Raw genomic sequence first — 24,867 nt, 5'->3', positions numbered from 1 at the left:
AAAGAAAATCCACTACACTGAAATAATCACTAAGAGAATAATTACATAATGAATCAACCATTTAAAATATGGCCAGTTGCTCAAACTGCAAAATGCTCATTCAAAACTGGAATTATAAGACAAGTGGATCTTACTTTTATAATCATACTATAAACGAATCATACTAGCAAATTAAAAACACCCTTTAACCAAGCAAATGGAATACCAGCAATAATCTGTACTCATTAAAGGTAGTTGGTTCTTATTGAATTAAAACCAGAATCCACCACTTACAGTAACTACTTACTATTAACACATCTGCTAAATCAGATGAAATCAAGTTTGAACTGTGGACAACTAATTTTAAAGTAAGTATTACGTGATCATTTACCAGCCCAGACACACGTTTTTCTACGGAATATTTGCAAGAACTTGTCACAGATGCAAGTGAATAAAACATCTATCTAAATGTATAGCATTTAGCAATGATAAAAATACTTGAGACAGCAAATGAAACATCACAAATGAGCTTTCCCAATACTGTCTTGGCATACAAACAAGTGTATCTTGCAAATAGGAGTACTGTGTTTCCTGAGGTACCCAAAGTCTGAGAAGCAGAGCAGAGATGCAAAAAGGTCCCTAAAATGAAAACATCCACTAAAGAAGGAGCTGTTGAACTCAGCAGACTCGAATAGCAGGTTCAAAGCCAACAAAGAGTTAAACACCTACGCCAGTTCAGTAATGAATGCTTAGTAAGTTGGGCCAACGAATATCAAGTAGATACCGGGGCTAGAGCAACTGCTAAAGGGATGACCTCCTTGAATCTCATTTGCATAGCAATGAGATGTCACAAAGGCATTAAGTCTGCAACTGCAATGCTGTTTCTAATCCATGCTTTATTTTGTTGTGACATTTAGCAAAGTGCTTTTTAAAGTGAAACAGAAATGATTCCAGCAATGCAAGGCTGGGTGTGGGGGGAACATGTATGGATTATAAAACAGACTGGAAAACAGCTATGCAAAGAGCTACTGAGCAAAAGCAGCTGAAAAGAACACTGAAATAATAACTTTCAAGGATATTTCCAAAGTGAGACCAGGTAAGTAAGTTGCTGGCTTTTGTCAACTGATATATGTTACTTGGGCCAAGAATAATGCATGTCTACTCACAACAGACAAAACAATATGTCAATAAAATGAGCCAAACTCTCTCCAAGTGTATCTGTTACAGCCTTATGAGGCTGTTGCCTGTAATGATGCAAAAACCTTCAATGACAGTTTGGGGTTTTTTTTGTTTTGTTTTGTCTTAGTTTGTTTTAAAGAATTGTGCTTGCAAGTATTATTATCATTAGCTACTACTAAGGGAGATTGAGGGCTTTTTGCTCTACTATTGAGGAACCCAACTTCTTTTTAATACACTGGATTAAATTACACATACAGCCAAGGCTGCAAAAGAACAAGGGAAAAAAAAAGCACTGAAGTCAAGCTTTTGTGTTAAAGCAGTTACAAACTGAAAAGGCATTCAACAAAATCTTGAATATTCAAGCTCTACCTATACTAAAAGAAGAAAAATACTTCCAAACTTCAAATGTCACAAGTTCATTTCTCTCTCAGAATCTTATGCATCAAATTCAACCCCAGTCACACTGCAATTAAAGGAAAACAAAACATAACAAATCTCCTCCATGATGCCTTAAACATGCAACTGACCCAGTCACAGTTGTTTCACTGCAGTAATTACCAAAGAACATAAAGAGTTGTACTCATTTCTGTCATAAACACAGGCAAAATGAGAGTGAAGTCTTAGCTGCCTATTACTAAAATTTCTGAACCACATTTCCAAAGGCATAAAAAAATAACTCTCCCTTGGGCTTCCCTGGTGGCGCAGTGGTTGAGAATCTGCCTGCCGATGCAGGGGACACGGGTTCGAGCCCTGGTCTGGGAAGATCCCACATGCCGCAGAGCAACTGGGCCCGTGAGCCACAACTACTGAGCCTGCGCGTCTGGAGCCTGTGCTCCGCAACAAGAGAGGCCGCGATAGTGAGAGACCTGCGCACCGCGATGAAGAGTGGCCCCCGCTTGCTGCAACTGGAGAAAGCCCTCGCACAGAAACGAAGACCCAACACAGCCAAAAATAAATAAATTAATTAGTAAAAAAATAAAAAATAAAAAAATAACTCTCTCACTTCGTGATTTTGACAGAACCTCAAGTTATTCACCAGACCATATGAATCTACTTTGGGCAATGAAATTAATATTTCAGTAAGTCTTCGTCCAAGAAACAGGAAGCCTTTTAGTAATGACCTTGGACTGGATAATAAGAAAGGCAAGAAGGAGGGGGGGGGGTCCAAAGCCAGAGGGAAATTGCGATTCAAAGAGTTTTATGCAAATAAAGCCCCTAATCAAGCTAATGCATTTTCCTCCATTTTTATCTTCCATCTTTTTATTTACATTCAGCTGAGAAATCAAAATCAGAAAACAGCAGATTTCCCGCTTCTTGATCCAACCTGTTCTGTGCAAGCACAGCCATAGATAACTGTAGAACAGTCACTTGGAACCTAACAGCCCAACTCCCAGGAGTAAGATGAACTCAGACCAGCCCAACAATTCTGAAGTTAGTTCCAGCAAGGTTGCAACAACCCACATTTATGGGCATTGGTTAACTTTTCCATTTCCTTTTGTGTTGTTATGTTATCCCGGAAGGGAAAAGTAATTTCCAAGAGGGAACATCTGTGCTCTTCCCGTGACCCTCTGGAGGGACTCAGTTTGCTTCCTGCTGACCTGGGTTGCATACTCAAGTTTTAGAAAATCAAACCAGATTTGCCATGCACAGGCAGGTGTTTTCAGGGATACTGCAGTCTGGAGAAGGATACCTCTGCAAGATTACTAGAGGGTCGCTATAACTGTGAGTGAGGCTGAGGACAGGCCAGGACCTGAGAACTTCACCAAGGAGAAAAACAACTGGTAGCCCAGCAGAGGGGTAAAGAGCACAGGCTGTAAAGTTAGACAAAGCGGAATTAGAATCCTGACTCTGACACCTCCGAAAGTATGTCACCTTGGGCAAGTCACTTGTTAAGTGTGCCTCAAGTTCTTCATCTGTAGAGAAAATAATAGTACCTGTCTCATAGAGTTGTTGGTGGATAAATGAGATAATATGTGTAAATGTCTCATCAATGTTAGTTGTTGTAAACAAATGTAAAAATGAATGACAAATTATAAATGGTAAAGTTCTAAACAAATGCAAGGTTTTATCGATATTGTCAGGAATTACTTTCTAATAGTCTTCTACCAATTCAGTGCCTGCTGACCAGCAGAAGTTTGGGAATATTCTGTTTTTCAAGGATTCTTAATCCACATTCTTTTCTCAAGTATCTCCTTTAAGTTTTATCATCCATACAGTAAAACTAGGATAAAACGCCATTTATGACTAACCGATTAATCATATGCACAGTAATTGTTATTGGCGTCATTATTATTTTTCAAATAATACAACGAAGTATGGTTCTGTGCGTACTTCTCAAACTTGGATTAACAGCAGTTACATCAGGGTACTTAAAGCTCCTGATAAACAAGACGAAATCATGGGGAGTTTTGGCACCTTCCTCATCTCTAATAAACCCATGCCGCTGCAAATAAGCATGCAATCTAAGTAAAAAACTACACTTGAAATGGGAACAAAATTTCAAGACAGGTTCCCCAGTCCCTCTTCCAACCAAATTGCCACCTCTGATTCTCTCTTCATGGAATTCCCAGAAAAGTCCCAGAGGATACACTTGGAGCAACTTTAGGTGGGTCCATTGTAATGAAAGACTTGGGGCAGAAAAATTAAGCACTTTGATAATCAAGTAATTTAAAATATTATTTCACATTCAACCAAACATATTATGGAACAGACTGTAAAATTCCCATAAGTGTTTGTAGAAAAATACTCAGCCTTCAGAGAAATCTGACTGATGCTTATGGCCTATCTTTGGGCTTCACCACCAAGCTCTGACAGTATGAGACCAACCTCCTCTTCCGGTATGGGGATTTGTGTGGCTTCATTTGAGAAGCCCTGGTTGTCGACAAGAGCTGTAGGTTCAAATCCCTATCCTGCCAACTAAGGTCTGTGACCTTGGTTCAATTCCTAACCATTATTTATCACCTATGAAACGATAATGCTAACAACCACCTCCCAGAACACAGTTGATGCTGAAACAAAAGCTCATATGCAAAGAGCCTGATGTAGTAAGTGCTCAATAAATCTTAGCCATTTTCTTCTTCCATCCCCTATTCCCCTTTTCCTCTCTGTTATTCAGGATCTCAGATCTTAATGATGCTTGGAACTCCACCAAACATCATCTATAACTTCTCTCAAAAATGCTAAATCCTTCCAGCATCCAAACCTATACAACATCCCATTCATTCATCCATCCAGCAGATATTCATTGCGCATCTATTTTGTGGCAGACACTGCCTATGAGTGAAAGGGCTAGGAGGCAAGAAAGGGTGTGCAAATACACTACTCAGGTCATCATTTCAGAGATGAAGTGTTTTCCGTGACATCAAATGACTACGAAGCCTTCTCAGTTGTGGGAAGGAGGGAAGCAAGGACAAAGCATGCTGAAATTCCAGGTAATTCCAGTGTAGTTTAATGTTCTGTCCAGTGTTCACTGGGATACTGGGGTCCCAATCCAGTTCTCATCAGGGATATTAATAATAACCAAAAGCTATCAGTAGGGCCAAGAAAAAGAAATGAAAAACCCCCAGACCCAAACAAAGAAGAAGACTTCCTGCAGCAGAGAGCCATCAAGAAGAAACTGCTGGAACTTGGTCACCTGTGCTTCATCTACACAGCCTGCCCATTTACTGCTGATGGCAGCAGTAACAGCCATCACACCATTCAGACTCAGTGCTCACAGACTGCCCCAGCCTGCCCAGAAATCTGCATGGAAGCAAAGGATCAAAATGCCTTTTCATCTAAAGAACTGTGAATTAACTCTCTGCCTTTTTAATTACTCTCAATTACTTTCCCACTATTTATAAAGATTTTTTTTTTTTTTTGCACAACAAAATCCAACTCTAATCAATATATGCAGTATATCCCAGCTGATTAGGGTAATTCTTACTCCACCACGATGCTGGAGTTGTGCCAGCCTTACCTAGCACACAATTAAATGTCTGCTAGTGCCTGCTGCTACCCAGCAGGCCTCATGAGTTAACAGGGAAAAAACAGGATTCACATTTGCCTCTACCAGCCCCTAAGTGCCCTCGCTCCCTCTCATCTGCTTGTAGACACGTACAAAGCGTGCCTGGAGAAATAAAGGCCTTGCACAATTCACACAAACCTAAAAGGCACCGGAGCATCAGAAAAGGATCTCTGAAGTCTAACTCATCATCTTCTCATTACAGAGAATGAAATGAAATGAAATCCTTCCAGAAATAAGCTATCATTCTTCCCACCCCCTATTCCAATATGCACTTGTAAGCACATTCTAAGTACAGAAAAGACATGGCTATCTAGACTCACCTAAATCCAATATTATGAATTATGTTCAGTGTACCTTCAAGCCAATTTTCAATAAACACAAATCACTTAATAAGAAATTAAGAGCATTACACATTTCTCATGCTCCCATGCATTCAGCATTAATGAGATTTTGTTTGTTAAGCTCACAGAACGACAAAGTGTCTAAAAGACAGACACGGCCTTTTCCAATTTCCATTCATTCAAGAAATAGTTATTGAACATTTTTTGTAATATGACATTCCCAAGACACACACCTGTTCAAATGCCAATTTCAGTGACCTGCCCCTCAAATAATGCTTTAAGTTCAGTGTAATTGAAAAAAAAAGATACCTGGAATTTTACAAGACTTGCTTTTAATTTATTGTATTACTAACTGCCAGGTAACTCTGTGCATTCATTTATACACACAAGCTTTACTACATGACAGACACTGTAAATTCGGCCCTTAAAGCAGGATTCTCTTGCCCACAATGGTCAGAACTGGGTAAGCAATACCCCTGGGAACCTCTGCGTCTTCGTACCCACTGGAATGGTACATTGATTGTAATTTAGTGTAACAAGAGTTACAGCAAAGGTGTTTACAAATAATTCAATTTTTAAATATAAATTTAAAAGGCTTCAAATTTTCTCATAATAACAACATTCTTACATATGCATTCTATGCTTTCCTGAGAAGAAAAGACTCGGTACTGAGATGTGCTCCCCACTCCCAGTAAATCTGACCTTTGACTGTGAACATCTATCCAACGTGCATGTGTATGTACCCTTAGGTTAATAATTCCTCTATCAGAACCTCCTGGAAAACAAAGTGGTGCTACTAAAAGGTAACAAATATTTGGATGTACCCAACATGCCTTCTTGGTGTCTTCACCACACTGGCTGAGAACTTACTGGAAAGATCCACAGCTTTGACAGACCAGCCAATCAAGAACCTGGGTGTACATGCCCGGAGGGTCTTTCGTTCAACTAGAAAATGAGGACCTCGAATGAATGTACTACAGTCGTCCTTCAGTATCCATGGAGGATTGGCTCCAGGGTCCCCCTTGGGAACCAAAATCCATGGATGCTCAAATCTCTTATATAAAATGGCATAGTATTTGCATATAACCTACACACCATCCTCCCAAATACTTTAAATCATCTCTAGATTACTTATAATACCTAATACAATATAAATGCTATGTAAATAATTATAAATTCAATGTAAATGCTACATAAATAGTTGCTAGCATGGCAAAATCAAATTTTGCTTTTTGAAACCACCTGGAATTTTTTTTTAATATTTTCGATCTGTGGTTGGTTGAATCCACAGACACAAAACCCGTGGATATAGAGGGCCAATTGTATATCCCACCAGTACCAGTATCATAAGAAGTCCTAATATCTCAGGGATATTCTTCAATGTTTGGTCTTAGATGTTCCACTGTGAAAGTCAATAATATACTATTCAAGTTAAACATCAACAAATATGGTTTGTTTTATTCAGTTTTAAATATTAAACACTGGTAAGATCCAGCAGTAATAAGAATGGGGGAGGGAATTCCCTGATGGCCCAGTGGTTAAGAATCCGCCTGCCAATGCAGGGGACACGGGTTCAATCCCTGATCCAGGAAGATCCCACATGCTGTGGAGCAAGTAAGCCCATGCGCCACAACTACTGAGTCTGTGCTCTAGAGCCCATGTGCCACAACTACTGAGCCCACGCTCCTAGAGCCCGTGCTCTGCAACAAGAGAAGCCACCGCAATGAGAAACCCGTGCACCGCAACGAAGAGTAGCCCCCGCTCACTGCAACTAGAGAAAGCCCGTGTGCAGTCACGGGGACCCAACGCAGCCAAAAACAAAAAATAATAATTAAAAAAAAAAAAGAATGGGGGATCAAAGATTTATGTTATTTCACTGAGCCCAGGGAATGATGGTCTATAGGAAGGAAGAGACACCAACAAAGGTAAGTTCATTACAAGATGGAATTAGGTGCCATGACAGTAACACAAACTGTAGTGGGCAACCGCGTGTAGAAATATCAGCAAACAAAGGATGTTGCAGCTATCAGCCACTACAGCTGCCCCCAAAGGTGAGCCTTGAGGGAACTCAGGATGGAAAGAGAATGCCTGCCATCAGGCCATCAGACACTACAGCCACTCCCCCATGGTGCACCCTGAGAAAACTCAGGATGAGAAAGCACAGGATACTGGCCCCAGAGAGCTGAGGTGCGTATCAAAGGAATGATTTCAGTGAGCCCAGACTCTTGCATCTTCCCCTACGTAGAAAAGCGTTAAATTCCTTTACTTGGGATGTCTGGTTTTCTTTTATTAACAGTAATCTTGTGACGTTCCTACTACCTGGTCTTTGTTGCAAACACTCCTCTATATCCTGGCTCTTGCCTTGCCTCTTCAGAGCAGTGCCTCAGAACTATCTAAGATGCTGTGTCCTGGGCTTACGTCCTCACTTTCGTCCACCAACTAAAACAACTCTCAACTTTTAGGTTGTGCACTTCTTTCAGTCGCCATCACAAAGGAGCGGATATCATCAGAGGTGTAATTCTGGGTTGCACTGGGCTGGCCCTACTGACATTCCCATCCTCTCTAACTCCAGGCGTGTCTTCCCCATTTAGCTTCCCCTCTGATGCTTCTCTTCAAAGCAGTGCAGGGGGAGAAGGACAAACTAACTTTCAGTTCATCACATATTTAAAAGAAAATATATTTTCCATAGGTCTACACTCTTGCTTCTTTTTAAGAAAGCTGATATACAAACAATTGAAAGTTTAAAAACAGATAAATTAAGGAGAAACAAAATATTCTTTACTTTATAAAAGAATGTGCCACAGGATCTGCTTAAATAGTGAGCTTTCCCTAATTGAATGCAGTTAACATGTGATTTGCTTGGAAAAATGGAACTGACACTCACATTTAAAAACATATCTATTGTATAAGAGCAATCTAGGCTTATTCACTTTGATTATTATAATAACCACTGATGAGCGACATTGTATGAAAGTGGCAAATCTTATAAAAATACCTGTATTTCCCTCTCTCTCTTTGGAGAGGAAGTATAATATGTTATTAATCCTACCTACTTAACAGAAATAGAGAGAGTATAAATTGAACAGGCTGTGTGTACTGCTGAATACAACTTGGGAATAAAGTCATTAATGCAAATAATTACACATACAAAATCTGCACTTCCAAAGTAAAAGAAGATTATCTAATGATTGGATAATTCAAGGAGATCTAGGAAATTGATTTGGCAAGGTAGTATGTTTTTGTCTTACGTTTCCCAATCAATTGCCTAGACTGCATAATTTCCTCACTGTAATCATTGTCTTCTGCATATAAATGGAAGGCATATTGTCCCCTTGTTAATGCAGGCACTTCCAAGTAGATGATGTCACTTCATCTCAGTAAAAAAGATGCTAGTGCCATCTTTCTGACTTTGGGTCCCACAGGCATTTTGTCCTTTTCTGGGCCTATCTAGGTAAACAAGAGCCAATTGACAAAGCTAACTTTTGAAGGGTCAGACACCACATTTGTTTAATATGCTCCATGCAAAATCAGTACAAGGTAATAAGAGCACTCAATACATTTTTGCCAACAATGACACACCGATTTGAAGAACCCAGCACAGGCCCTCAGAAAGGCTAACAATGTAATGTGTACTTAGTTCTCCCAGACTGTGAATGATCTGCTATGTCTACAGGAAAGATGAAATGCCAGATTACATTAAACTGCTGCTAGTTAGAGAACATACCTATGAAGACAAGGAATTAAGAAATCGTGTAAAACTAGCTGTTCACATTAATACCAGTGCAGGAGGCAGCTAAAAACTGTAATCAGGTAGTGACAAATCCTCAAGGATTAGGTGAACTGTGTTTCTCCCTCTTCCTCACTTGTTGTCAACATTCCCAAATTATTCCTTTATTAATTACAGTATTTTCAAGGCTTTATAACCATCAAATGCAGTTCAAAAAGAAATACATCCCACAACAAGGATATTTAAAAAAGAAAAGAATTTCCCAATCTCCTGTATGACTGGGAACTTTTCCATAGCCACAATCTGGAGTAAAAAGGATTGATACCACTAACTGATCAACAATAAAACTGAAAAGGACGCAGAGAAATGTGGATTTCAATATCAGATAAATACAATATAGAGGGTGAAACATGCCATGAGAAAGGGACCTTCTGTCAATAAATCCAAGTCCTGGTTCACTAATTAAACCATGGAATACAGCATCTGAATATGTAGACACCAGACTTCAGCGTTTCTTAATTATATTCAATTCCAGGCATATTTTTCCATTTAATTGACATTCTGAAATGCCTTTACAGTCCTATCAGATAGGTACCAAATTCTCAAGGGAGATTACTACACACTTTTGAATTCTGGTTCATCTGACTGAAATGGTTATTATGAAACCTTTTTTGAAATGTAGGAAAGATTCACATTTTCTCCCTAAATCCAGCAACGCTAAAGTCTCCTGCATTTGGCCTACTTTCGTGTGTGCATTTCTTTACTGTGAGGCTCTCTACAGCCAGGCCAATCTGATGAAACCGCAGCTACACACCCCAGCCTGGCCCAGGTCCACGCCACATGTATCACACAGTGCATTTCTCAACCAATCACAGCACCAACGGCCATCATTTAGCCACTACTCAGAGCCAAACAGAGACCACACCACATGTTTCACACAATGCATTTCTCAACCAATCACGGCACCAACGGCCATCATTTAGCCACTACTTAGAGCCAAACAGAGAATTTCAAACCAGTCTTAAGAACAGACTTCAGATGCCCAAAATATTAATCACATACTCAGATGTTTAAAAATCAGCAAAACGTCATTTGTAACAGATGCTCTAGGTTGCAAAAAAGACCAAGCTACCCCTTCTCCCAAGATATAGCCTCCTTCTGCTTTTGAAGAGAACACACACACTCACTGTTTATCTGATAGAAAAAAAATGATATTTATACTGTCATTAAGCACATTTGTCACTAGATTTAATCTGTATTATCTGGCATGCTTTCAGATGTTTATGAGTGTTAAGTAATGTTCAATGATATTGATATTTAAAAGCACTAATAATTTGGAGTTTATTTCAAAATGTGAAATGTAATAGCCGCTCCAGTGTGCTCACTTTTTAACCTTCTCTGGTTCAGTAAAGGCTATAATTTTTATCAGATTGTTGGGAATTTAATTTACTTGAAGTCCTAAAGTTACAATTAAACTTCCGGTTAACCTTTCCTATCTGTGCCTCAGTCAACAGCTAGGCTTGTCTCTGACATCTCAGAAAAGAAAAGAAATAAAGAAAAACTGAAACAATATTTGCAACTGCTTTGCAAAGTGCAAGTTTCAGCAACTCATGCTGAACATCCAAGGTAAAAGTTCTGGCCTTTTCACCCAAATTCTGAAAGCTAGCATTACTAGGCTTACCATTTACTTGACATTTTTTTTGAATGTTAAAAAGCCAGCAACAGACCTGAATGCTGAATTCCTAAATGACAGAACACCTCAAAGTTCTCTGTGCTAAAGCTATTTCTGAGATTACTAACTAGGCGTCAGAGGAAAATGGAACTAAGAAGACGCCAATTACATCAGTATATGGGAATGAAGTTTCTTCCTAACATGTGCCAGAAGCATGCCTGCCAAACTTCACAGATCCCTTCACCTCCAACATTAAACAGTGCTGTGATTTTTTTTCCTTAAGTGTACACATCTTGAGGCACAACTAGACTGTAAGCTTCTTGAAGACCTGATTCATTTTTTTGTGCAATGCATTTCTTGTAATCCCTACAAATAAAAAGAAAAGTGGGCATATATTAATGGATTACATTGAATTCATTCCCCAAATTCAGAATTACATTAAAAAAAAAGAAAAAAGACTCCAGATAGAACAAGAATCCAATGTGAAAAAGGACGGAATTTCTGTTCCTGAAGATGTTTGAAACTTTCCGAATATCATTTACCAGCTCCTAGACAGCACCATGATTACTAGCTGCAGAAGGCACCATGGCAAACTAGAGTCAAACAGGCTAAATCCACATTAGGCCAACAGAAATGACGTTAAGCACCGGTAAAACTGAGAACCAAAAAAAACACAGGAGGATGGAAGCTGTGAACCTTCCTAGCCACGTCCGTCAGGGCCAGTCCAGCTTAACTTCAACACAGTACAGAGTCCCAGGGGTTACATTCGCAGCAAGAGAATGCAGAGCACCCGTTTTTGATTTCCAGTCAAATTCCCCGGGGTCTGGGAGCTTCGGACAGGAGTGAAGTCTAACTCCCAGATGGAAGCACAGCCTTTGTAGCAGTGGTCCTTGGCCTTGGCTCCCCCGTGAAATCCCCTGGGAGGCTTTAAAAAATACTGATGCCTGGGTCCTACCTCCAGAGAGTCTGATTTCAACGGTCTGGATGCAACTTGTGAGTCAGCTGTTTTAAAAGCCTTTTGGGTGATTCCAAAAGTGCAGTCAAGGTCGAGGACTCCTCCTTTAGGATCATTTTGGGGAGCTTTGGGTGGTGTGAGAAGCCTCCCAGAGTTCCCTGTTGAATAATAATAGGTAGTGCCATAAAGGGTCCATTAAATTTTATGCGAAAGAGCAAAAATGAATGACTCTTTAAAGAATCAGTAGTTGCCTCCCTAAAAGGCAACTTATTTGCACCCATACTTTTTAAATACTACCAACAGGAAAAAAACCTTAAAAAACCCAGAATTAGTGATGGAACCACAAGGAAGCCAGAGTGTGTGAATATATAGCGGAGGAAACGGGGGCAGGCAGGTGCACCTGCATGCAGGCTCCCAGACACACTTAAAACACCTAAAAGTTCCTCTTTGAAGCTGGGGGTGGGGAGATGGGGAACCACAAAAGCATAATGGAGAAAAGGGCCTGAATAAATTCTGGTGTCTTACCAAAATACTGAATAACATTCCAACAGCCTATTTGGCCTGTTCCGTGAGTGTGTTCTTCCAAAAAGGAGCACTGTCCTAAAGAAATGAAAGAATTGATTAATTTTGTACTGTCTTGCTTACATTACAGTTTCACTAAGAATTATGAAATTGGATTATATTCACTTTTATACTCCCCCCTAAAAGTTTGCTCCAGCTCATATTATTCTCTCCCTCCTCCTCCAGGACCCTGCTCAGTGACACTCTTTGGTCGATTAACAAATATGTCCATGTGTTGATTTCTAGTTTGCACACCTGGGTATCCTCCCATCTTCCCAACAACACAGTAAGCATACAGAAGCAAAGGATACATTTTACTTTGACAATGGGCATATCTGAATCCTGCCTAGGGTCATAAATGTTACTGACAAGAAATTTAAGTGAAATAAATTTCTTCAAGAGATAAAAGAAACAAAAAAATAGGTTGAAAAAAAGTAAAGCTTTTTTTTTAAAAGGAAAAAAAAATAACCAAAATGACTTCAAATTCAGTGTGACTTAACAGAATAAAAATAAAAGGATGAATTTAAGACACACAAGGGCAAGAATTAATTAAACAAATTTCCTTTATCAAATAGAGGTTGTAATCCACAATCCTGGAACCCTGGAAGATCAGAAAGGTGAAATACGAAAATTTGCTCAAGGATTCCTCTCAGGGTCCCATGTATCACTTTTCTCTCCAGGCAAGGCAATACTCTCATAAAGCATTTTCTAAAGAAGGGCAATCTCACAACCCTCCCCCAACCTCCTCCCAGGCCTCCACATTCATACATATCTATCCAGCAAAGGAAGTAACACACTTTGATTATATAAAGAATTTGCTCATTAAGTTTTGAAATCTGTTCTCTATTTTCTGCAACCACCATCATGCCAGGAAATCCATTCTCAAATTTTCATCCCTTCTACTTTAATACAAAAATACCTCAATCCTAGAACTGGCTAAAATTAAGACTAACCAGGGAGTGCCATTCCAATCCAGAACTGCTAGAATGGTCATTTGTCACTGTTGCATGAAACTGATAGCCTATTTTGGTAGACCAGAAACTGGCTCGAAGCCACCAGACAAATGTCAAATACGTTCTCAATAAATTCAATCTGTGGCATTAAACTGAGCCTTTTTGTTTTTATTTCTTTAAGGAAAGGTAAGCTTTCCTAAAGTTATTCTTGGAAAGAGAGTTGGGGAAAGGAAGCAGTGTAAACAAAGAAAGAAAAAAGCTTATTAAATAAGTAGATTACTCTTCAATTGACAGAAAAATCAGTAAGTTTGAGAAGCCTGTAGAATAAAATTGAGCGAAACACAGAAAAGAAATGTACCGTCAGGGTCTTCACAGAGGAAGTCACCTAAGCCACAAATATTTATTTAGTGTCTATTAGGCAGTAGGCATGGTATCCTCAAAGGACAGACTATAAAAACAGACCCAACCCTCACAGTGGGGTAGAAAGAAGCTCATAAAGACATATTCAACAATTAGAGATTGAAACGTATTTCAGAAAATCGTATCAATAAGCAAAGCAATCTACACTGGGGTTGTGTTGCTTCCTTTAATTTTTTAAGACCCTGCACATCTGTGGAAATCAGGGGCTCTCTTATCTTCAGGAAGGAATTTGGCAGCAGACATGTCCTCCCCACTAGGTCTGTCAGATCTCTTTTAGATTATCATTCCTTCCTGGTGTTTGTCACAATCAGCAAAGACAACAGCTTATCAATAGTCCTTCCCCAGCAATCAAAGGAAATCAATCCAAATGTATGGTCCCACCTGATCCCATCAGACGATCCTCACTCAGTGCTCTTGCAGAAGGAAAGAACCTAGGAATGCCTCACACTTCAAGTAACCAAACATCACCAATATTATCCTTTCCCTCTTGCTCAGCAGGAAAAAGTCAACCTACCAGTCAACCGGACAGAAGTGGGGTGTCAAGGAAAGCCACACCCAACTCCACAAACAGGAAAATAAAGCCACCATGGTCCTCTTTGCCTCAGGAGCTATTAATAAAGCATAACAACACAAGAGCCACTCCTCAGACCAGCTGCTAATGACTAAATATCCTCTCCTCACTGGTAACTGCCTACTTCTATTTAACATAATTCATTAGCCAGATTACAGTGGGTCATTCTGCAGCATATGAAGAAAGCAAGGCTGATAACATAACCTGACACATCAAAAATGTGTCATCAAAGTTATGTCATCAAAAGATTCTTCTGTGAGCAGCGTGAAGAGCCATTGCTTTACAAAAAGCTGTGAGCTGGCAAAATAACCATATAGCATACAGGTCAGTGGGAAGCCACTCTGTTTATGGCTACCCATTTCATTTTTGAGTAGCTCAGCACAACTGTAATTGCTAGTTAACAGATAGACTGGGTCCTGACTATTTTTTTTAAAAAATCCCCAAAATGACTCTGCCAGGAACCAGAACAAATACATTTGAAAAAAAAGGGGAGGGGGGCTTGATAGCCAGTCACTGGTCAACAAACACTGGCTGTGAAAATCTTACAGCTCCAAGACACCGAGCCAGCCCAGCAGCTGACCGATTTCTGATCTCTGAGCCAGCTGCCTTTCATGTGAAGGTCTCTGTGTGGCTCTGATATGAAGACATTATAACTGGACAGTTCTGGGAACTTTCTCATCCCAGCTCACTGTGCACAGAAACTGGCCCCACCACCATTCATGGTCCAAGTTCCAAAAAAGGCAACAACAAGGATTCACGATTAAATATCCGCATACCGCTTAATTCTAAGAGACAACTTTTCTCCTCGTAAAACGTTAAATACCCTTCCCCCACTCCACCCTATGAGAAAAAAAAGCACATCAAAGCGCTAAAGTTATTATGCATTTTTTTGTCTTTGTCTCTTGGCGCCCTGGTTTTCTTGGCTGTCCTTTATTCTCTCACTGCTCAACTGCTCCAATTTAGGAATACGAACTCAAAAAAAAAAAAAAAAAAAAAGCAGTTGGCTCAGGGCAGTTTCCAGGATTCTGCAGAATCTCAGTCTCTCCATCTCTCTCTCCCTCCTTCTCTCTCTTCCATCCCCTCCCTTCCTTTCCTTCTCAGATTCAAATCTCCACGTCACAAACCAGAACATCATTCAGGCTTTCGATAAACGTTAAGAGAAGTTGCGTGCCTGCCGGTGGAAGCGAAATCCCGGCTCTCTTTGATTGATACTGAGAAGGGAGCACCTCAGTTCTCGATTCCTAGATGGCGGGCTTCCCCATTCCACCACCTGGACTTGCCGCCTGGATGGGGGCAAAGTCGTCTACAGTCCTTCTGGTCGGTTCTCAGTCTTTCTGCATGTATTTTAACCCAGCCCGGGAGGAATCAGAGAATCTAATCCTAGCAACAAAGCCGGGAGCACAAATCCACCGTGATGAACTGGTCGGCCCGCTCCCCCGCCCCCGGCCTCCCACCGCCCCTGACTTGCCTTTAAAAAGACAGGCGTTGGGGCCAGAAAATTAAAACGTCCGAGGCGAGGAGGAGAAAAGCAGCGGAATACAAGTGGCCAGAGCGGTTTGGGTTTCGTGGTTTGTTTACGTGTCTCTTTTTTAAACATCAAGGACCCACAAATGTGAACCTAAGCTAGGCCAGCCCCCCCGTGGGAGCGTCGCACAGCCCTAGGCGCTGCCCAGACAGCTCGCCCCCCGCCCCTCCCGCGTCTGGCTGGGGCCAGGGTGAATGGGGGAGGTTCGCGCGGGTTTGTCTGACACTTGTAAATGGAAGTGGGATCCAACTTGGAAAACAAACGCGCCGGAGTCTGGGGGCGGGGAGGAGCGGGAGACCGGGGGAGAGGAGGAGAAAAGACTCTTCAAGCAGCAGCGCTATCCGCGCTTCCCTCGCTGCCTCCCACCGCGGCTGCTGCAGGTTCGCCCCAACCAGAAGCAAGAGTCCCGCTCGGCGCGCGGTGGCGGTGAGACGGAGCCCGGGGCCGAGGAAGGTTGAACCGGCCAGACGCCGCGAGCCCAGGCCACCGAGCGGCCACGCTCCAGGCCGCAGGCGCCTTTCCCTCCCGGGGGCGTCTCCAACCCGCCCCGCCCCCCCACGGTGATCTCGCCAGGTCCCTGCAGGCTCCCTCCCTCTTCACATCCTTTCTGGGATCCCCTTCCACTGCCAGGTTTACCCCATTATCACGCGGAGCTGCAGCCGCTGGATGCCACCACCATCACCACACACACATCCCAGGAGCGCCCTCCTCTCCTCTTGTCGCAGGCTACCCAAGAGGCTCCCTTAGTTCACAGCCAACCTCCCGCCACCCCCGCATCCTTGCCCCCTGCTCGCCCCCGCCCACGCGAGCCGAGCAGGGAAAAGTGAACAATGAAAGTTGCTTTCCGCGAAGCCTAATCGCGGTCAATGTTTAACAGTCTCGGAAAGCACACGCGACGGAAGTCAGCAGGAGAGTGGAGGGAGGAGTACGGACCACAGTGCTGCTAAAAATACCCGGGCCCGCCACCTCGCGCAAGCCGGGGGGCCAGATGCACTTTAGCTCAGCGACCCCCACTGGCGGAATACTGGTGCTCAGCGCGCCGCGCGAAGACTGCCCCGGCCACCTCGGCTGCCTCCCCGCCCGCGCGCCTCAAACCCCCGCCCGGACCTCGCACCCACACTGGTCCCCACAGGGGAGTCTACCCGGCACCGCCCAGGAGGGGGCCCTGAGAGTGGAGCTGGCGCGCCCTCGCGTTCGCCCCCACCCCCCAACCCAGGGAGGGCCGCAACGCACCCCCAGGACACTCAAACCCGCGCGGCTTTCTTTTCAAAGACAAGCAACCTTCACGCACGCCCGCCAAAATCCGTGCACTCCCAAGGCACTCCGTTTCCCTCTCCTCGTCAAGATAGCAGAGAAAGTCCCACCCCCCCCGCCACTCCGTAAAAGACTGTCGCCCTAGTCTGAGAGCCGCTGCCATTCAGCACATCTCACCCTGCCCATGACCCCCGCAAACCGGAATCAAGCATGGAGTGGACCCGCAGAATGTCTAGTAACCCTTTCCCCTCCCTGGCCAAAGCGGAGTCTGGGCTCCCTGCCCCACCCGGCGCCTCGCCAAGCGACGACCCAACTTGAGCCTCCGGGTCCCTCAAGTGCATCCATTGGCATCTGAACATCCTCACAGCGCCCGACAGGCAACGGCTACCAAGCAGGTTCGCCGCCTGGACCCTCTCATCCACCTGCAGCGGGCGGCCGGGGCTCGTGGCGGGGGGGGAGGGGGTCGGGGGATGGGTGCACTGAGCTGCAAGCCCCCTCGTGTCCCCTCTCCAAATCCTCAGCCCCAAACTTAACCAACTCTCCATGCCAACCTCCCGGCTACCGCCACGAGACCTAGTCTCCTTCCCCTCCTTGCAGCAGCAAAGACTGCTCAGAGCTGTGCTGAAGCAGGAACTTTACAAGGTGAAAAGTTTCCCCCACGCGCTCCGCCGGCTCTCGCCTACCCGAGCCCACCTCGCAGCCAGTTTGCACCCGGCAGCTGGAGCTGTGCTGCGGAAGGCGCGCTCCAGCCGCTGCACCGGCCAGCCAAATAATCACGTTAAAAATGCCCACGCACCCTTGCCTCCGCCGGCAATCCTCCGCTACACCAGGCGCTTCCCCCGCTGTTCTTCCTCTCCCGGCGCTCGTGCCCGGGGCGAGCCGGCCACCCGGCCGCTGCCGCCGCAGTGCCTGTACCGCGCTAGCGGGGACTGGAGCCACGAGCAGAGGCGCTCAGCGCTCGGGACGCCGCCGCCGGGGCTCGCAGGCGGAGGAGCGGAGCTGGGAGGAGGAGAACGGCAGCGGGAGGAGGAGGGGACGGTGGCGCGAGATCCCAATTCGCAGCCCAGATCACAGCGCAGCCTGCCGGGAGGAGCGCCGGGTCTCGTGTGTGCTCCGAGCTGCCGCCGCCGCCGCTACTGCTCGGCGCCTGGCTGCTCCCAGCTCCCCATCACAGCCGACGCCGACGCACGGCCAAGTCCCTCTCTCTCATCTCCCCCTCTCCCTTTTCTGTCGCTGTCTCCTCCTCCCAAACCGCGAGCGCAAAGGGCGAGGGGGAGAGAAGCACCGGCGTCTGGGATGACTAGCGATCTCGGAGCGCCGCGCTGGGGAGAGGGGGCGGGTGGAAAGGGGGGTGATGGGGGAGGCGCGGCGAGCTGGAGGGCGCTCCGGGCGCCGGGCCTGGAAGCTGGACTAATTTTAGAGCTCGAGTCTTCCCCCACCGGGTCCCTGGGGCTCCAGGATAACACCAACGTTCCTTGGTGGCGCGGGCGGAACGTGGTGCAGGCTTCAGAGGACTCACCCACACCGCTCTCAGTCTCATCCCTACCACAGCCCCGCGCAGAGGTCCAGCACGTGTTATTCTCGGAGGACAGATGAGGAAACTGAGGCACGTGGAGATTAAAATGGCTAATCTAAGATCCCGAGGTTACTTTGTAGCTTGAAGATGAAACCATCCAAAGTGACTTTTGATTTTATTACGTGCTTCCCAGAAAGGGTTCCTGCTGCTTTCCCACACATTTCTGGATCGTGGGGTCATCTAATTCCCCTGTGGAGAAGGAGAGAGTATTAAACTAAAAGGGTAACCATAGCGCATTTTCTTCCCTCCTTCCCTGCCCCCAGATCGTTTTAAACATTTTTTTTTGTCGAAATGGAGGAGAGGTACTTCTAAATGGAATGAGTGATTGATCTGGGGCTTGATGATTTGCAACTACAACCTGTCTGTCCGCCTGTTCCAGTAACTTGTGCGCCCCCATCCCTCCTACGCTTCCCAGACCACACCCCGACTCCACCCCCGACGCACACTCTGCTGCAGCGGAGCCTACACTCGTCCCGCTCTCCGTGTATCCTCGCACTTCCGCCTTTCTTCCCCTCAGAACCGAGAAGCGTCTTAACACCCCCCCCCCACCCCCGTCCCCCATCCCCACTCTCCACACACAGCAACGCACATCTGTCCTTTTAGCAGGCACACGAGCTGGCGCGTTGCCCCGGATGCTCTCTCCCAGGCGGTTTGTCCCCAACTCTACCGTTGGCACCAGGGGAGAGGTGAGTTAGGCCTGCAGATCTCTTCTCCAAAAGAAATCCTTAACTTTTTTTGAACCATGAAATTCTCCTTGGGGAATGAGGTAGGGGTGGCTACCGGGGGCTTTGTGCTCAGTCACTAGAGCGAGTCCTTTTAAAGAGCCAACTGAGTCTACCTTTCTGTCCTTAACAGTTCTCAGCCTGGGGCCGCTGCCCTGCCGCAGCTACACAATGGCCCCGCCGCTCCCCACAGGTGGAAAGTTCCCCTTGAAAGCCTCCAGCAGTCTGGCTGCCTTGCCTGTCCCATAAAGCACAGGCATGCATGCTCTGGTCACTCTGCCCTGAGAGTTTAACGTGAATTCTAAAGGCCGGTGACAGCTCCCCATACATCAGCTAATTCGGAGGTAATCAGCATGATGTTACCTAGGGCTTCACTGTCACAGAAGGCCAGAAGACGGGTCTGGAAGTGAGGGAAGGCACCGACAGGGCTAGGGAGACTTTCCTGTCCTCCAAAATGTTATTTGAATAATTTAAATCTGATTTTATTTCAGTAGCTTTCTAAGGCACTGGAAAGTTTATTATGGGGTGTGTGTGTGTGTGTGTATAACCCTGGCAGGGCGTTTTGCTTGTGACCAACAGAATTCAGCTAACTGTGCATCAAAGGTTGTAAGGAATCTATATTTCCCCACCCAGGGAAGTGCTGAAACTAGCTGGCTCCCCGAAACCAGGCGCTTTGGGTAGAGTCAGCGAGCGGTTGTTTGGCTACTAGGATGCTCAAGGAAAGAGTGCTGGCAAGGAGACGGCATCTTCCACCTTCCGCCTGGGAAGACTGCCAGGTGAGTGTAGGTGTCGTTGCTGCTACAGCTGCACTGCTCCTGGATTTCAGCTCCTCCGAATGTCCTCTTACGCCTCGGAGGCACCTTACAGATAAGTACAGAAATCTGTCTAAATTTCAGCCTCCCCTATCCCTAGGCAGTACATAGATAATAAAGTAAACAGTCTTTACTCCCTTGGCAGACATAAGCCATTACAGCAGGGGGTGAGAGACTTCCTACAAGAATGATTAGGTGGTTTATCTAGTGGGACACCCCTCTGGTCATTTAAGATTTGCATAGTACTTAATACTCATTCTCAGAAGGCCATTTTATTTCTTTAAAAAGTGCCTACTGTGTGCTAGTACTGTAGTAGGCTCAGTGTGGATAACATAGTAAGCTTTATGACAGCAGGGAGTCATGTGAGTTTATATTTCTACCCCCAGTTCCCTACACAGGTCTAATAACACTCCATGAATATCAGTAAATACCCAATAAATATTCAAAGAATGAACAGAAAATGAAAGCTTGAGAATCTTCCATTAAACCCAATGAATATGATACGTAGGACATTCCTTATAGGAAAGTAGGCCAAAAAATGAAAAACGGTGAATCGAATAATAAAATAATTTGATTAAAATAATAATAAAATAATGTCACTTGCTATATCACCCTCCCATGTACCACCTCCTATCCTCTGGGCCTGTCTCTTTTAGCCACTGCAGGAGCCAAGTTCTAAATGGGCTCCAACTGGCTTCACACAGATCCAATCTGACAGCGTCTCACCCGAGGCCTCTCTTACATCTCTCGTCCCACCCAGAGGCTTGTTGGTTGAAGTTTTGGTTTAGACGAAAGCCCAGAAAGAAGGGTGACAGCTTAAACACCCTGTGGTAAATCTTTGACCGGAGGGAGTCCATGGGTATCTGTTCCCTTTTCCATCCTCCAACAAAGGGTCCTGAAATGTGTTCCACAGAGCTCTTCGGGTGGTCTTCCTAAGGAGCCAGTCAACTGAAGCAGTGGCCAGCTTGATAACACATACTCGTACTGGCTCTCCATCCTTAGCTGGGTCCCTCCCTCTGTCCCTCACATGCTCCCTAGGGTCACACTCCCCAGTAAAGTACTTTCAGTAAGTCTTTGTTATCAGTCTCTACTTTCTGGCAATGCCAAGCAAACACCCACCATCAATTCTAAATATTTACATTAAGGAGCAAATAATTTTTCAAAATGCGCTATAGCATACACTCACGCGCGCGCACACACACACACACACACACACTGGCTCCTCTTTGTGATCAATTATATCCCACCCGGATCTGTTCTTATTAATCCCATTCACTGTGTTTCTGTGCTCAGAAAAGCAATGATCAGAGAGGAACTTGTCTAGTATGACATTTGAGGCAGGGCCTACCTCAATGTTAGCCTTCCATAAACATTCCAGAAAGGTTTCCTTTAAAGAAGAATTTATTACCACAATGGACAATTGAGAAAAGTGCTGGAATTTCCTCCCTGGAAGTATTTAATCAAAGGATAGGTGTTTATCAACTTGGGATAGGAGTGGACCTGTCAAGAAACTGTGGTATTAGGATGTTTTGGAAACAGATAAAGTCAAGTTATATCATGGCAGGGAGTCGGTTTAGGGTGGTGGTGAAGTGAGCAGGCCCTGGAGGGAGACAGAATGACAGAATTCTCACTTTCCACCTTCGAGTTGTATTATCCTGGATAAGTTACCTAATTTCCCTAGATTTTAGTTCCTTCATATGTAATATAGGACCTGTATAATGATAAGTATATTGTAAGAATAAATGAGATAATTCATAAAAGCATGTGCTCAACATACAATAAGCACCCAACAAATTTTAACTATTACTATTCTTTTAGATACAAATCTTTAGGCAACTATTTTATATTATCTGAGCTTAAAGTCAGTGCTAGCAGCCGGAACGAAGTTCAGACTTACTACTATCCTTTCCATGCTAAAATTCTGTGATTCTCAGCCATTAAAGGCCAAAATGTTATTCAAATACAGCAAAATGATGTTCCAGATATTCAATATCATGCAACCCATAAAATGTATATATTCAAGATATAAGGAGATCACTTGTGGATGGGAACATGTATTTATATCATTTTTTGCTCTTCATTAATAAATAAACCTCCTTAGATTTCAGATTCACCTTTTGCAAGATTATTATATATAATATTAATATATATATTATATTATAATTAACATGTCATTTACTACATATATGACTATAATTATAATTCACATATCTTCATAGAAAAATGTTTCCTCATTTGACTCTGTGTATTATAAAACATCAAAGAATATAGAAGAGGGACTTCCCTGGTGGTGCAGTGGTTAAGAATCCGCCTGCCAATGCAGGGGACACGGGTTTGAGCCCTGGTCCGGGTAGATCCCACATGCCTCGGAGCAATTAAGCCCGTGCGCCGCAACTACTGAGCCTGTGCTCAAGAGTCCACGAGCCACAGCTACTGAGCCCACATGCCACAACTACTGAAACCCGAGCGCCTAGAGCCCATGCTCTGCAACAAGAGATGCCACTGCAAGGAGAAGCCTGTGCACCGCAACAAAGAGTAGCCCCCACTCGCTGCAACTAAAGAAAGCCCGCACACAGCAACAAAGACCCAACGCAGGCAAAAATTTTTAAAAATTAAAATTTTTTTTTTAAAAGGAGATTATAATAGGGACTTCCCTGGCAGTCCAGTGGTTAGGACTCCACTTTCTCACTGTGGAGGGCCTGAGTTCAATCCCTGGTTGGGGAAACAAGATCCCACAAGCTGTGCAGCACAGCCAAAAAAAAAAAAAAAGAATATAGAAGAGACTTTGGATACACTTTATGTTTTTTGGGTCACAGACCTCTTTGTTTAAACTTACAGAACATCTTCTTAAAAATACACATATACACACATACACATTCTGCATTCTATTTCAGTAGTTTCTGAGTCCCTCTAAAGTCCCTCCACAGAACCCAGATTAAGGAAAATGTTGCACATGAAAAAATTTAGTCCAAAACTCACGTTCTGTTTCTTCAAGTTTTTAGTTACTTTAGTTGCTTTTTCAAACCTCCTGTAAGGAATACATACTATCTCAGGAGTTATAGGCACAAACTGTACCTGAAATGAACTTGGATTATTCCAAACTCTTAAGAACTTACTCTTAAGATAAACACGTATAGCCAAGGCCTCCTGTGTTGGGGGACCCACTATGCAACTAGAAATTCTCTGAATTAACTTCCACTTAGACTATAAAGCTTAGTAAAAAGATAAGGAATTAAAATATGCTAATTTGGAGTTTACAAACTCCAGATGAAAACTCAATAGTTACTAAATTAAAACAAGAGTAACTGCAGGATTTTTTTAGAATTTAGACCAAAAGAGATCTTGTTACAGAGGAATATTTTATCACTGACGTTTTTAGAGTTGCAGGTATATAGTAATACTAAAGAGCAGACTGACTTCTATTTTTAAATTTTCTTTTAAAATTCTCTACATACAGATAGCGCTTCTATTCAATCCAATGCCTGCACACTGGTCAGAACTCTCCTACTGCCCCACCTTTTGTACACAAGCCTCTGATGATTCTTGCAGGGGTCCTTCTTTGCCACTGAACTGTCCTAAAGCTGATCAATCCCAGTCTCCCTTATTTTGAAACAACAACCAAAGAAAACTTGGACAGACCTAACCGCTTGGCTTTCACCAAACAAATTGTATTACCAACTGTCCTTATCCTTGGGGAAATTTCTTTTTATACGTCTGTCTTTGGCTACAACTCTCCCCTCATTGGCTACACAGAGACTAATAATAAACGTAATATCAGACACTCATTTTTTTTTTTTTTTTTAATAATTTTTTTTTTGAAATTCACGGTCTTTTATTTATTTATTTATTTATTTATTTATGACTGTGTTGGGTCTTCGTTTCTGTGCGAGGGCTTTCCCCAGCCGCGGCAAGCGGGGACCACTCCTCACCGCGGCGCGCGGGCCTCTCACCATCGCGGCCTCTCCTGCTGCGGAGCACAGGCCCCAGACGCGCAGGCTCAGCAACTGTGGCCCACGGGCCCAGTCGCTCCGCGGCACGCGGGATCCTCCCAGACCAGGGCTCGAACCCGTGTCCCCCGCACCGGCAGGCAGACTCTCAACCACTGCGCCACCAGGGAAGCCCCAGACACTCATTTTTAACGCATCTGCAATTCTATATTCTTTAGACCATTCCTCTTTTTCTTTTTTAGTCATTCAAACAATACTTTCAAGCAGCTACATACTTGGCTCTCTGCTAAGTGCTGAGGATGTAATGGTTAGCAAAAACTGATATCTGCCCTCTTGGATCTTTGGGCCAGTGGAGAAGTCACTATTTATCAAGTGATTATACAAAGAAATGTAACAGTAAGAAGGACTACAAATGAATGCTTCAAGTTGTTTGTTTAAAGATTACTACCACCCCATCCTTCTTTTTTTAAAAACTAAAGTTCAACACTAACCATGGCTAATAAGCCAACAGGATATTTAGGGTTACACCTGATATGTGTTTTGACATAATACTATAAATGATAAATGTCATCAAATACTAAGGTATTAATAGTTTCAGGATCCCACTTCATCATCTTCACCAAAAGTTTTCATCTACCCTATTGACCTTTACCTAAACCTTCTTTTC

The 24,867-nt window shown here is 43.8% G+C and overlaps 1 protein-coding gene across 6 annotated transcripts in view; it reads right to left on the bottom strand.

The window, feature by feature from the left end:
* Positions 1-18,359, bottom strand: part of FAT3 (FAT atypical cadherin 3) — a 717,681-nt gene extending 699,322 nt beyond the window's left edge. For 3 of the 6 annotated variants that reach the window (XM_057553401.1, XM_057553405.1, XM_057553406.1), the window contains exons 1-2: positions 17,940-18,359; positions 12,385-12,459 (exon numbers count right to left, since the gene is read on the bottom strand). The gene's annotated coding sequence lies outside the window, so the exon portion shown is untranslated. Of the gene's footprint in view, positions 1-12,384; positions 12,460-16,525; positions 16,596-17,939 lie in introns of those variants that run through there. The other 3 variants (XM_057553402.1, XM_057553404.1, XM_057553403.1) reach the window with 3 other exon arrangements.
* Positions 18,360-24,867: the final 6,508 nt, after the last annotated feature.

Source organism: Balaenoptera acutorostrata, chromosome 9, assembly GCF_949987535.1.
Source record: "Balaenoptera acutorostrata chromosome 9, mBalAcu1.1, whole genome shotgun sequence".
Taxonomy (NCBI): Eukaryota; Metazoa; Chordata; class Mammalia; order Artiodactyla; family Balaenopteridae; genus Balaenoptera; species Balaenoptera acutorostrata.
Note: the sequence above shows the minus strand (reverse complement) of the source record. Positions and strands in the feature narration are given on the sequence as shown.